The sequence below is a fragment of the Pristis pectinata genome, chromosome 32 (genome assembly GCF_009764475.1).
Source record: "Pristis pectinata isolate sPriPec2 chromosome 32, sPriPec2.1.pri, whole genome shotgun sequence".
In the NCBI taxonomy this organism is placed as follows: Eukaryota; Metazoa; Chordata; class Chondrichthyes; order Rhinopristiformes; family Pristidae; genus Pristis; species Pristis pectinata.
The window spans coordinates 6,490,244-6,504,090 of record NC_067436.1 but is presented as its reverse complement, the minus strand read 5'-3'; the positions used below and the strand labels follow the sequence as shown (position 1 = coordinate 6,504,090).

At 47.8% G+C, this 13,847-nt stretch overlaps 1 protein-coding gene across 3 annotated transcripts in view; it reads right to left on the bottom strand.

The window, feature by feature from the left end:
• The window catches only part of LOC127585242 (AP-3 complex subunit beta-2), a 128,735-nt gene that overhangs the window by 97,480 nt on the left and 17,408 nt on the right, over positions 1 to 13,847 (bottom strand). Inside the window, exon 2 of one of the 3 annotated variants that reach the window (XM_052042548.1) lies at positions 560 to 650. The exons of the other annotated variants lie outside the window; for them this stretch is intronic. The gene's annotated coding sequence lies outside the window, so the exon portion shown is untranslated. The remainder of the gene's footprint in view (positions 1 to 559; positions 651 to 13,847) is intronic. 3 annotated transcript variants of the gene reach the window in all.

Genomic DNA, 13,847 nt, shown 5'->3' with positions numbered 1-13,847 from the left:
GTCTATTGGGAAAGGTTCCCAAAACGTTATTACTGGCTGTTGTTTTAGTAACTCAGCCAAAGATCACAAGGTATAGGCTAGATAGTCTTTCCCCAACCCCCCCTACCCCCCAAGGAAGGGGTGTCTAAAACTAGAGGCCACAGGTTTAAGGTGAGAGGGAAAAGATCTAAAGGGGACGTGAGGGTGGTGGGTATATGGAACGAGCTGCCAGAGGAGTTGGTAGGGGAGGGTACAGTTACAACGTTTGACAGGTATGTGGATAGGAAAGGTTTAGAGGGATATGAGCCAAACACTGGCAATGAATGATAGAAAAATGGGGAGCTATGTGGGAGGGAAGGGTTAGATAGATCTTATAGCAGGATTAAATGTCGGCACAACATCGTGGGCTTAAGGGCCTGTACTGTGCTGTAGTGTTCTATGTTGTACGTTCTAAATGCAAGTAGGCAACTTGGCTGGCATGGATGAGTTGGGCCAAAGGGCCTGTTTCCCTGCTGTATAACTCTGTGTCTCTAGATAAAGGTGTCTATGAAGACCAGAACTTAAAATCACTTGTAATTACCTTGGAACAAATGAATAGAGTCTTTGGTGAGCGTGATCCAGTCATTTAGTAAATTAAATGCTCCTTAAGGATTTTAGGAACGCCTTCTGACCTTTGATAAATAAACACAACTTATATCAGCGCTCTCGGAAGGATGTTTTCCAGTCATTTTTCAGTATGTAGCTATCCTTGGCAAAGCCAGCATTTATCACACATCTATTACCCCTCTGCCACTCCTGAGTTAACCACTTTGCTGTGGGTCACACATAGGGCAGAGGGACAGATCACCACCCTTTGAGAATCCAATGGGTTTTCACTTACAATTGACAGAAATCTAAAGAATCTGCAGATGCTGGAAACACTCAGCAGGTCAGGCAGCGTCTGCTTATGTTTAAGTTGCCAGTTCTGATGAAAAGTCTTCAACCTGGAATATTGACTCTGTTTCTTCTTCCACAGATGCTGCCTGACCTGCTGAGTGTTTTGGATTTTTACAATAACCTAAAAGATGCAAGTTTATTGCTAACATTGGATGAGAGGTGACTTGATAGAGATGTAGAAGATGATAAGAGGCATAGATCGAGTGGACAGTCAGAGACTTTTTCCTGGGGTGGAATTGGCTAACACGAGGGGGTATAATTTTAAGGTGATTGGAGGAAGGTATAGGAGGGATGTCAGGGGTAAGTTTTTGTTTTAAACACAGAGGGTAGTGGGTGCGTGGAACGCACTGCTGGTAGAGGTTGTGGGGGCAGATACATTAGGGACATTTAAGATACTCTTAGACAGCCACATGAATGATAGAAAAATGGAGGGCTATGTGGGAGGGAAGGGTTTCATAGATCTTAGAGCAGGATAAAATGTCAGCACAATATCGTGGGCCGAAGGGCCTGTACTGTGCTGTAATGTTCTATGTTCTAATAACCCATTAGTTTCTTTATAATTCCTTGTTATTAACAGAATTTAAATTCCACACCTGCTTTGCTGGGATTTGAACTCACTTCCCTGGATCATCCTCAAGGGCAAAAGAGTGAGGCAGGTGCTGCTGCCTCACAGATCCAGAAACCTGGGTTCGATCCTGACTGTGGGTGCCTTCTGTGTGGAGTTTGCCTGTACTGTGTGGAGTCTGCCTGTATTGTGTGGTCCGTGTGGAGTTTGCCTGTATTGTGGAGTCCGTGTGGAGTTTGCCTGTATTCTCAGATGCTCCAGTTTCTTCCCACATCCCAAAGATGTGCTGATAGGTTAATTAGCCCTTACTGTCCGAAAGCGGCAAAAAGAAAATGCAACAGATATGGTTTATATGGAGTTTTCCTTCATATTTTCTTATGATGTAGATGTAATTTGGCCCATGAGGCCTGTGTTGGCCCTCAGTGCGATCCCATTGACCCACTTCCCCCGCAACCTATTCTCTCTCTCAGCCCAAAAACTTACCCCCTGTTCCCGCCAATTCTCCTGACACCAACCCTCCCCCCTCCACTACACTAGGGGTAATACACTGTGGTCAGTCAACCTTCCAACCCGCACGTCTTAGGAGTGCGGGAGGAAACCCAAGCCGTCGCAGGGAGAAGGTGCAAACTCCGCACAGACAGCACCGGAGGTCAGGATCGAACCCAGGCCGCTAGGGCCGAGAGGGAGTAACGCTACCTGCCGCGCCACACTTGACGGGGTCCCAGCTGAAGGAGTAATGGAATCCAAGGGGAATGTGTCCCCTCAGACAGGGAGAGAGGCAGAGGGTAGAAAACAAAGGCAGGGATTAAAGGGAAGGATGGGCAGGAGATCCAATGCTCCTATTTACAAGGGACAGAGTACAGGGGATAATAGAGATTTAAAAACAACATGGGAACAGCGAGTGTGCTTAGGGAAGACTGCAGGAGGAGAAGGAGGCAGGATGGGGAGATTGGTCGTAGGACTTCTCAAACAAAATTCTCCCTCAGGGTTTGAGCTTGGCAGGTATTGCTTACTCAAGACTGCCTGTGGAGACGGTGATGGATCCCCATCTCGAACAGCTGTAGCAGCTTGAGACATGTGCTTGACAGGCTTCCTCCTGAGGAGAGTTACCAGCTGTCTACATCTGTATAGCGCTGGAGTTACATATGGACCAGACTGAGCAAGCGCAGCAGATCTCTCCCCCTAAATGGGCCATTGAATCCTGCTGGCCCTTCCCAAAGGCAGGAAGTGTTTTGGGATGCAGATTAAGGTGGTGCATACTAAATGGAACATCTTGGCAAAAGGCATGGATCAATAAAAGTGAGGAAGTTGAACTAAGGAACACAATATAATTAGTCTTTATTAGTCACATGTACAGTGAAATGCATCTTTGTGTTGAGTGTTCCGGGGAGACTGCAGATGCTGGAATCTGGAGCACAAAACACCAGGATGCTGCCTGGATTAGAGGGCACGTGCTACAAGGTGAGGTCGGACAGACTGGAGTGGCAGAGGCTGAGGAGAGACCGAATAGAAGTTTATAAGGTTATAAGAGGCATAGATAGAGTGGACAGTTGGTATCTCTTTTCCCCTGGGTCAAAATGTCTAATACCAGAGGGCGTGCATTTAAGGTGAGAGGGGGTAAGTTCAAAGGAGGTGTGTGGGGGCAAGTTTTTTTTTAAAAACACAGGTAGTGGAATGCACTGCCAGGGGTAGTGGTAGAGGCAGATACGATAGACGTGTTTAAGAGGCTGTTAGACAGGCACATGAATGTGCAGAGACTGGTGGAATATGGACATTGTGTAGGCAGAAGAGATTAGTTTGGATAGGCATTTAGTTACTAGTTTAATTGGTTCAGCACAACATCGTGGGCCGAAGGGCCTGTTCCTGTGCTGCACTGTTTTATGTTCTAAAACCAAACTGCTAGAGGAACTCAGTGGGGTCAGGCAGCATCAGTGGAGGCGGAAGGATGGTCGACGTTTCAGGTCCGAGACCCTGCCTCAGGACTGAGATTGTACACTCCTCTACAGTTCCTCCAGCAGTTTGTTTTTTTTGCTGAAGTTGAACAAAGGTCTTGCCTCAGGGGCACAGGATGCTGCCGTTTTGTCAGCTATGGCAAACAGCAACACAAGACCTTTTGATGAACAGACCTGATGGGTCTTTCAGAATATGCAGGGTTACTGTTGGGTCAGTAGTAATAGGTTGTGTTACGCTCGGTAATTCTATCACAGGGAGTACAAGTCTAATTAGTTCATGGAAAATTCAAGGAAGGTTACAGAAAGAATCTTAACTCTGCGCCGTTAAAGAGTAGTAGACACAGGTTGAAGGAAAATCTACAGCTTCTTTTAAAACTAGAAATGACATTGGTTGGAAAAGCAGAATATTGAAGCTGAGGTGTGAGCAGAAAGTGGGATCAGAGCAGCAGTGAGGTTACACCAGGAACAGGGCCTAAAGCTGAGGCATCATAGAGTCACACAGCACGGAAACAGGCTCTTCAGCCCATCGAGTCCATGCCGGCCATCAACCACCCAGCTGCACTAATCCCCTTTTACTCTCCTCACATTCCCATCAACTCCCCTATGGATTCAACAACTCACCAACACACTAGGGGTAACTTGCAGCAGCCAATTAACCTACCACATCTTTGGGATGTGGGAGGAAACCGGAGCACTAGGAGGAAACCAACCCAGTCACAGGGAGAACGTGCAAACTCCACACAGACAGTACCGGAGGTCGGGATCGAACCTCTCCTTATAGCACACCACAGGTAAACTGCGCAAGACTAAATACAATGGATGGAGCCAAGCAACGCCTCAACTGACAGATCGGATTGAAGGTCTGCGTTCCTGCCACATCCAGTCTGGAATATTGGAGGATGGAATATCTGGAATTGGTGGTTTGTCTTCTGAGGGACGGGCTTGTATCCCCTTGTGTTTCGAAGAGTGAGAGGGGACTTGATTGAAACATAAGATCCTAAGGCGTGTTGACTGGATGGATTCGGAGAGGAGGGTTTTTCTTCTGGGAGAATCTGGAACAAGGAGGTGAGGTTATCACGGTTTAAAAATAAATGGTCTCTCATTTAACACAGAGGCGAGATGGAATGCTTTCTCGGAGAGATCATCGGTCTTGGGAATCCTTCTCCGCAAAAAGGGACAGAAACGAAGTCTTTAAGTGTTTTTAAGACAGGATATTCTTGATAAGTAAGTCGGTGAAAGGTTAATGTATTGGTTTATTATTGTCACATGTACCGAGATACAGCGAAAAGCTTTTGCTTGTGTGCCATCCAGACAGATCGTGCCATACATAATTACATCGAGGTAGCAAGTAGAAAAGCAGAATGCAGAATATAGTGTTGCAGTTACAGAAAAAGTGCGGTGCAGGTAGACAAGTAAGGTACAAGGGCCACAACGAGGTAGATTGGGAGATCAAGTCTTTGTCATTAGCGTACAAGAGGTCCATTCAAGGGTCTATAGCAGTGGGATAGAAGCTGTCCTTGAGCCTGGTGGTATGTTTTCAAGCTTTTCTATCTTCTGCCTGATGGGAGAGGGAGGGGTCCTTGACTATGTTGAGGCAGTGGGAAGTGTAGACAGAGTCAGTGGAGGGGAGGCTGGTTTTTGTGATGGACTGAGCTGTGTTTAAAGGATGTCCTCAATAAGTGAAGGGGTGAAAGGTTACCATGGACAGATGGGAGTGTGGACTGGAGGTTTCAATCAGTATCTGCAGAGAGGAGTGGACTCAACCCAATACATCACGGGCACATCCCTCTCCACCATCAGTAGTATCTACAGGAGGCGCTGCCTCAAGAAGGCAACATCCAACAGCCAGTCCTGGTCAAATCACATAGATGCCACGGCCAAGAAAGCTCACCAGCGCCTCTACTTCCTCAGGAGGCTAAAGAAATTTGGTTTGTCCCCTTTGACACTCACCAACTTTTACCAATGCACCAGAGGAAGTATCCTATCTGGATGTATCACGGCTTGGTACAGCAACTGCTCTGTCCAGGACCGCAAGAAACTGCAGAGAGTTGTGAACACAGCCCAGCGCATCACGGACACCAGCCTCCCCTCCTTGGACTCTGTCTTTACCTCTTGCTGTCTTGGTGAAGCAGCCAGCATAATCAAAGACCCCACCCACCCAGGACATTCTCTCTTCCATCAGGTAGAAGGTACAGGAGCCTGAGGGCATGTACCACCAGACTTAAGGACAGCTTCTAGATAAGACTATTGAATGGTTCCCTTATACAATGAGATGGACTCTGACCTCACGATCTACCTTGTTGTGACCCTGCACCTTACTGCACTGCACTTTCTCTGTGGCTGTGACACTTTGTACTGTTATTGTTTTTACCTGTACTACGTCAACGCACTCTGTACTAAATCAATGTAACTGCACTGTGTAATGAACTGACCTGTACGATTGGTTTGCAAGACAAGTTTTTCACTGTACCTCGGTACAAGTGACAATAATAAACAAATTCCAATACCAATCCGTCATCAGGGTCACCCACCACCCGGGCCATGCCATCTTCTCACAGCTACCATTGGGCAGGAGGTACAGAAGCCTGAAGTCCCACACCACCAGGTTCAAGAACAGTTACTTTCCTTCAACCATTCGGTTCTTGAACCAATCTGCACAACCCTGATCACTACCTCAGTAAAGCAATATTATAACCACTTTGCACTACAATGGACTTTATTTGTTCTAAAACACAAGAAATTCTGCAGATGTTGGAATCTGGAGCAACACACACAAAATGCTGGAGGAACTCAGCAAGTCAGGCAGCATCTATGGAGGGAAATAAACAGTTGGTGTTTCGGGCCAAGACCCTTCATCAGGACTTTTGTGCTATTTGTGTTCTTTCTTATAAAGACTGAGTATAGTTTGTTGGACTTATGTTTTTCTTGTGAATGCTGCTATGTGTCTGTGATGCCGCTGCAAGTAAGTTTTTCATTGCACCCGTGCATACAGGTCCTTGTGAAGGTGACAATAAACTCGACTTTGGCTTGAGATCAGCTGCAATCTTACTGAATGCCAGGACAGGCTCGAGGGGCCGAGTGGCCTACTCCTGCTCCCAACCAGAATGTTCAGAAACAGCCAATGGGAAGAGGAGGATCCAAGAACATCCTCAACCTCCATGGAGCACGGGGGCAAGAGGTCGAAGCGTTTACAGTCAGATTCTGATCCCTCTCTGCTTACCCCGAGACCCCCACCACGGGAATGAGTTCCAGCCCATTCAATTCACTCCACATGATATGCAGGCACAGTAGTGTAGCGGTTAGCGTAACACTTTACAGCGCCAGCGACCCAGGTTCAATTCCCACTGCTGTCTGTAAGGAGTTTGTACGTTCTCCCCGCGTCTGCGTGGGTTTCCTCCGGGTGCCCCAGTTTCCTCCCACATTCCAAAGACGTACGGGTTAGGAAGTTGTGGGCATGCTATGTCGGCTCCAGAAGCATGGTGACACTTGCGGGCTGCGCCCAGAACACTCGACACAAAAAGATGTATTTCACTGTGTGTTTCGATGTACATGTGACTAATAAAGATATCTTATCTATATCAAGTAGTGGCTGAGACCACTGGATACAGCAAAGGCTACACCAGCAGCTAACCTCCAGCTGTCATACAGAGGCCCTGTGCTCTAGAACCAGTTGCTCCTCTGGTTCCAGAACAGTTACAACACTGATATCCACAGGACAATCAGCACAATTGTCCAGGTAAATGCCTTTCATAAGAAGCAGGAGAAACCAAATCCGGCTAATTACCACCTCGTCTATCTATTCTAACTCATCTAACGAGGCAGGGTGTCCTTGTACAGTCCCATCAGGAGCACGTACTCGTTAGTGGACAGTTTGGGTGTTGCCAGGGTCACTCGGTTCCAGACATCATCACAGCCTTGGTCCAAAACAAGGACCAGAGAGCCAAGGTCCAAAGTGTTGGAGAAGCAGTTCAAAATGGCAGGTCTGGGTGAAGGGTCTCGGCCCGAAACGTGGACTGTCCATTTCCCTCCACAGATGCTGCCTGACCTGCTGAGTTCCTCCGGCATCTTGTGTGTTGGTTCGAAATGGCGGCTCTCCACCTCCTTCCCCGGAGCGATGGGAGGTGGGCAATAAATCCCAGCCTTGCCGGGAACTTCACGTCCTGGCTACATCCGAGGAATAAAGTGGGATTAGAGTGGGTGGGATATCAGAGGGCACAGGGGAGTGAGATTAGAGTGGGTGGAGTAGATAAAGTGATAGATCGACAGTCAGAGAGAGCAGAAGCAGGCCCTTCGGCCCACCAAGTCCACACCAGCCATCACACCCACCTACACTAATCCCATTTACCCACACCGTGTCCCCAGCCTTGTATGCCTTGGCAATTCACGTCCTTGTCTACAGGTTACTCAAGTGTTGTGAGAGTGTCTGCCTCCACCAGCTCTTCAGGCAGCGCACTGCAGATCCCAACCACCTTCTGGGTGAAAAAACTCCCCCTCAAGAATCTCTCTAAACCACTTACCTCTCACCTTAAACCTAGGTCCTCTAGCCTCAGACACACCAACTATGGGAAGAAGATTCTATCTACCGTATCTTATATAATTTTATCAGCCTCCTTCACCCCAGGGAATACAAAACCAGCCCATCCAGACATAACCATAATGTTCCATCCCAGGCAACATCCTGGTGAATCTCCTCTGCACCCTCTCCAGTGCAGTCACATCATCGGGCAGAAGATACAAAAGCCTGAGAGCACGTCCCACCAGGCTCAAGGACAGCTTCTATCCCGCTGTTATCAGACCCTCAAACGATAAGATGGTCTCTTGCCCTCACAATCTACCTTGTCGTGGCCCTTGCACCTTATTGTCTGCCTGCACTGCACTCTCTGTAACTGTCACACTATGTTCTGCAGTCTGTTACCGCTGTTCCCTTTGTACTACCCCGATGTACTTATGTTTCAAACTGATCTGTGTAGATAGCGTGCAAAACAAGGTTTTTCACTGTATCTTGGTACATGTGTAAACCAATTACCAATTCTCCTGATAACTAAAAGGTATTAGTAAGATTAGACAGGGTGGGATATAAAATGGTAGGAGGTTGAACAGCAGGGCACAATTGGACTGTGTAGACAGTAATGGGAAAGGAGCAAGCAATGAAGTTGAATAGTAAAGGGTAGAGGATTAGTCCAGTCCATTCCCGACGGGACAAATGGCCTGATTCTGTCCTATAATGTCCCAGAGTTCTGGTGAACACTTAAAAGGAGTGTTTTATTGGGTTCCGCAGTCCTCTAATGACAGAACTCAACTTGCCTCAGTTTGTCACATCTGAACACTTAAATATGTCACCGACTTTGTAACACATTCTAGAATCTTCTCAGCACAGTGGGAAGTGTTAGAGGATGTGTTATAGCAGTGGGTGTTCAACCTACATTGGGGCTTGGGGGAGTCTGTTGGCTCCAGGATACACAGTGTCAAAACCCTGGGAGGTCCAGTGAAAGAAAGGTGGCCTGCAAGATGTGGAAGAGATTTCACAAAGTATTGTGCAGGGTTGTGTATCTAATACACGGGGGAAAACTTGTTGTAATTAATAAAATATTATTTTAAAATAAGTGAGCACAAAAATCAGCCTCTGAGCAGTTGAAAGGTGTGGTTAATGTCATTTTGTTTCTTAACATGATTATAATTCCGGTTGCTGTGATCTGTGTATGTGTGACTGGGAGGCTTGCAGTGAACAGTAAATTGTCAGCGGTCTTGGGTACAAGAGCTCCAGGAATCTGCAGCTCACTGCTGCCACCTGCTGACAGAACCGCAAACACTCACACAAGGACGAGGACAAGTTCAGATGCAAACGCGAAACCTACCGGCACAGCTGTGCTTTGTGTGGTTCCAGCATCTGGGACAGACAGTTCAAGTCCCGAAGGAGCAGAAAATCCAGGCCAACACACACACACACACACAGCGGGCCTGGATATGTTACTGCTGAATCCACCAAGGGTCTGCTCTAGATGAAAAACACAATGTGATGCTGGAGAAACTCAGCAGGCCAGGCAGCATCCGTGAAGAAAAACTCTGACTGGGATACACTCAACGACTGAGCCCCCACTACCCTCGAGGTGAAGAAATTTCTTCTCGTCTTTGCTCCGAATGGCCGGCCCTTTGAGACCGGGACCACAGTCGTAGACAACCCAGCCAGGGAGAAACATTAATTTTGCATCTTTCCTGTCAAGCCAAGGATTTTGTACACTTCAATGAGATCCCTACTCATTCTTTTACATTCTAAGGAATGCAGATCTAGTCAGCCATCCTAGGAAGCAATCTGGTGGACCTTTGCCGCAGTCCTTCCAAGTCTAGTTTATCCATCTTTACATGGAGATAAAGACACACGTTATTTTTGGTGGAGGGTGTGGTGTTTGCAGGGACCTGTCCTTACACTGTGCTAGCAAGTGGCCCTTCCCCGCCAATAACCTGCTCACTGATGACCAGTTTGGATTTTATCAGGACTACTCAGCTCCACAGAACACAGAACAGTACTGCACAGGAACAGGCCCTTCAGCCCACCATAACTGTGCTGAACATGATGCCAAATTAAACCAAATCCCTTCTGCCTGCACATGATCCATATTCACGTGTCCATCTAAAAGCCTCTTAAATGCCACTATTGTGCCTGCTTCCACCTCTCGCCCTTGGCAGCCCGTTCCAGGCACCCACCACTGTGTAAAAAAAACTTGCCCCGCACATCTCCTTTAAACTTTCCCCCTCTCTCACCTTAAATGTTTTTGTATTTAAATCTTTTTGTATTTAAATTTCAGCCAAGAAAAAGATTCTGTCTACCCTATCTACACCTCTCATAATTTTTATAAACTTCGTTTGGGTCTCTCCTCAGCCTCTGCCACTCCAGAGAAAACAACCCCAGTTTGTCCAACCTCTCCTTATAGCTCATACCTTAAGATCGGATTTATTAGTCACATGTACATCGAAACACACAGTGAAATGCATCTTTTGCGTAGAGTGTTCTGGGGCAGCCCGCAAGTGTCACCACGCTTCCGGCGCCAACATAACATGCCCACAACTTCCTAACCCGTACGTCTTTTGGAATGTGGGAGGAAACCGGAGCACCCGGAGGAAACCCACGCAGACACGGGGAGAACGTACAAACTCCTTACAGACGGCAGCTGGAATTGAACCCGGGTCACTGGAATAGTATTGTGCTAACCGCTACACTACCATGCCTGCCCACCTTCTAATCCAGGCAGCGTCCTGGTAAACCTCTTCTGCACCCTCTCCACATCCTTCCTGTAATGGGGCGACCAGATTTGCACACAATACTCCAAGTACGGCCAAATAGCTGCAGTATAGTTCCAGACCTCTTGGATCACACATGGCTTGAAGAGCTGAGCTACAGGAGGTGAGGTGAGAGTGGCTGCACTTGGTGAAGTGTGGCATCAAGGAGCCCTTGTCAAACTGAAGTCAAGGAACATCAATGGGATAAACAATCCAATGGTTGGGGTCATACCTTGCTCACAGGAAGATGGTTGTGATTGTTGTTGGTCCCAGGACATCTCTGCAAGAGTCCCTCAGCACAGTGAGCAAGAACCACCCATCTTCACCTGCTCCATCAATGGCCTTCCTCCCCTCAGGTGGTGGTCAGAAATGGGGAGGTTTACCAATAATTAAACAATGTTCAATTCCATTCACAATTCCTCTGGGAATGAAGCAGCGTATGCCCACAAGACCTAGACAACACTTAGACAGGAGCTGGCAAGTGGTGTATCACTTACACCATAGACAATGACCATCTTCAACAAGACAGGGTGTAAGCACCTCCATTTGATGGGCGATGGCATTACCATTGCCAAGACCCTACCATCGACATCCTGAGGTCATAGAGTCATACAGCACAGAAACAGGCCCTTCGGCCCACTGCATCCATGCCAACCTACCTACACTAACCCCATCTTCCAGCACTTGGTCCGTAATCTCCAGGTACTTGTTGAATGTTGAGAGACGACCTGCCTCCACCATTCCACCAGGTGATGGGGCTACAGAGAGGAAGGTTCATGTGGAGCATAAACACAATCACGATCCTGTTGCACCGAGTGACTTGTTTGTTGTACAGTCACAGAAGATACAAAATTAAATTTAAAAAAGTTAGGGCCAAGTCAGGTGTCATAGATTCATAGAGTTATACACTATGGAAAACAGGCCCTTCGGCCCAACTTGTCCATGCCGGCCAAGTTGCCGAACTGAGCTGGTCCCATTTGGCCCAAAGGCGTTCCACCATTTACAAGGCACAAAACAGAAACACACTGCACTTGCCTGGATGGGTAACTCAAGAAGCTCGACACCATCCTGGACAAAGCAGCCCACTTGATTTGCATCCCATCCACCCCTAAACATCCATCTTCGGGACCACCAGTACACAGTGACGCAGTGTAAGATAAGATATCTTTATTAGTCACATGTACATTGAAACTCACAGTGAAATGCATCTTTTGTGTAGAGCGTTCTGGGGGCAGCCCGCAAGTGTCGCCACACTTCCGGCGCCAACATAGCATGCCCACAACTTCCTAACCCGTACGTCTTTGGAATGTGGGAGGAAACCGGAGCACCCAGAGGAAACCCAGGCAAAGTGCACTCCAGTTACACACCCGGGCTACTCTGGTACCACCTCCCAAACCTGCCACACCTATCGCCCACTGAAGGTGGTGCAAGGGAACACCACCACCTACAGTTTCCACACATTAGCCTGACTGTCGATCATCATTGCTGGGTCTAAATCCAGCGCAGTGGGAGTACATTTACCTTAAGGAATGAAGCAGTTCAACACCACCTTCAAGGGCAATTAAAGATGGGCAGTAAAAGGTGGCCCAGAGGCGCAATAGGTAGTGTTGCTTCCACACAGCTCCAGCGACCCAGGTTCGATCCTGACCTCCAGTGCTCTCTGTGTGGAGTTTGCATGTTCTCTTAGTGGATTTCCCCTCGCCAACCTCCAGATTGTTCCCACATCCCAAAGACGGATAAAGTTGCCCCTGGTGTAGGCAGGTGGGTGGGCAGGAGAACCAGAAGGGAGCGATGGCCACATAAGGGAGAATGAGTTACAGGGAAATAGTGGGGGTGGGGCGGGGGGGTGGTGAGTGGGATTGGTAGGAAACCCAGCCCAGACTCAATGGGCCAAATGCACTTTGTCTATTTTGTAAGAAAACAGCAGGAATGTCAGTGATACCCAGATCCTGCAAAATGAATAACAATTGAGGTGCAAGAGTGTACCGGAGGAGATCAGGTTGAGTTTATTGTCATGTGCACAAGTACATGTATGAACAGATGCAATGCAAACTTACTTGCAGCAGAATCACAGTCACACAGCATTAGAGACACAACATTCACAAGAAAAACAAATTAAAATTAAAAACTGGAACAAAGTCCATTGTAGTGCAAAGTGGTCATAGTGTTGCTGTACTGAGGTAATGATTAGGGTTGTGCAGAACTGAATCGTTGAAGGGAAGTAGCTGGTGGTGTGGGCCTTCAGACTTCTGTACCTCCTGCCCGATGGTAGCTGCGAGAAGATGGCATGGCCCGGACGGTGGGGGTGTTTGATTACGGACGTTGCCTTCCTGAGGCAGCGCCTCCTGTAGACGCTACCGATGGTGGGGAGGGATGTGCCCGTGATGTATGGGGCACATCAAGGGCACATACAGTTTGCCAACTCTGGATGAACCTTCAGTTCCATTAATTAGCCACAGCTCAGTGCTGACCCAAGCCTCTGGGGGATCACCAGAAAGCCACCGAGGCAGTTTCTACTGCACGGACTCCAAAGCCGAGCAAATTCTGCACAACAAAACCTCTGCAAGCAAAGCACTTTGGAGACGTGGTCAGTGTTGTAACACAGGAAATGGATGCACACATCACACTCACACAAAGAGAAATCTGTTAACAAGGAAGTAATCCATTCCAGGGATGGAAGCTAAAGGCTAATGACTGGCCCAGAGACCACCGACATCCCACAGTGGTACAGGTCCTTGGATGTCCGATTTGGTGGGGGGGGAAATAGTGTGTGGAGGCTTGTAAGATGGCATCAGATCAGAGGCAAGGGTTGGCAGATGCAAAGACCAGCAAGAAAGTCAGAAATAATCTCAATACAAATTCACTCACTTATCCCAAATCAAAAATAGTGAATTTAACATTGAATTATTGATTACCAGCTGTGCAGAAACGGCACAGCGGGTAGTGCAGCTGCCTCACAGCTCCAGTGACCCAGGCTCAATCCCGGCCTCAGGTGCAGTGTGTGTAGAGTTTGCACTTTCTCCCTGTTTTCCTCCTCCGTCGCAGTCGGTTAATCAGAATTGTCCCTACCCGCTTTCCCTGGTGTCTGGGCTAATCATTAGCCCTTGGAGTGTCAGTCAGCGGGTCAGGAGTTGACGGGC